The following is a 768-nucleotide window of genomic DNA, read 5'->3' as shown; positions in this document are numbered from 1 at the left end:
GAGGCTATTATACTCGTTAATCGTAATTAATCGTCAGCAATTTACTGTCCATTTTTAAGCTTTGAAGAAATTGTGTCTTATAATCGATAATTATGGGTTTCTCATGCGATGTGCAGCTTGTAGAAAAGTGATTTGTTTTACTGTACAAAAAAATTACAAGTCTAAATACATAGTAGCAAGATTAATATTGCATTTACTGGGTCGAAATTTGAGATCATGGTTATTTTCTACTTGATATTCTGACTGTTTTTCATTAGAATTAGTGTTTGGGATTTAAACGTCTTTTATTACGTATGAAGCTTAAATGACTGAAAGTATGATGTACTCAATTTATTATAAATCCCCTGTTGGAAAAAAAAACAAAATCTACTCTTTTTGAGATTTTTTTAGCTCAAACAGTATTCAATATGTTACTTTCTTTATAAGGAAACATACTAACCATCTGTGCTTGTGCTTTAATTTTCTTATAACAAAAACTGATGAATATAGAGGGAAAACTACTCTGCTTTGTTTTAAATCAATAATAGAGATAAACGGCTTCATACGCATGCGTAAGTTACAAACATACTAAACCACAAACAGATATCATGCGTAAAACACCCTACCATGAAATGTGTCTATAATTATTTAGCTTTGCGCAGTGGCATTACCATTGACAATGAGGTTCAACCGAGTCGTGGTTATTGCTAATTGAAAACTTTTACCAATATCTCGCTAGACGTCATGAAACACTGACGGCTATGCAATATTTGGAGGTCTCTTCGGAGA

General features: G+C 32.0%; 1 non-coding gene across 1 annotated transcript; it reads left to right on the top strand.

Annotated features, from left to right (window-relative positions):
• Positions 1 to 629: 629 nt before the first annotated feature.
• On the top strand, positions 630 to 768 carry LOC136798995 (U4 spliceosomal RNA). The gene has a single exon (XR_010845465.1). It is a non-coding gene; the product is annotated as a U4 spliceosomal RNA (small nuclear RNA).

Source organism: Clytia hemisphaerica, unplaced genomic scaffold (assembly GCF_902728285.1).
Source record: "Clytia hemisphaerica strain Z4C2 unplaced genomic scaffold, Clytia hemisphaerica genome assembly, whole genome shotgun sequence".
NCBI lineage: Eukaryota > Metazoa > Cnidaria > Hydrozoa > Leptothecata > Clytiidae > Clytia > Clytia hemisphaerica.
This window is presented reverse-complemented; position numbering and strand designations above follow the sequence as displayed.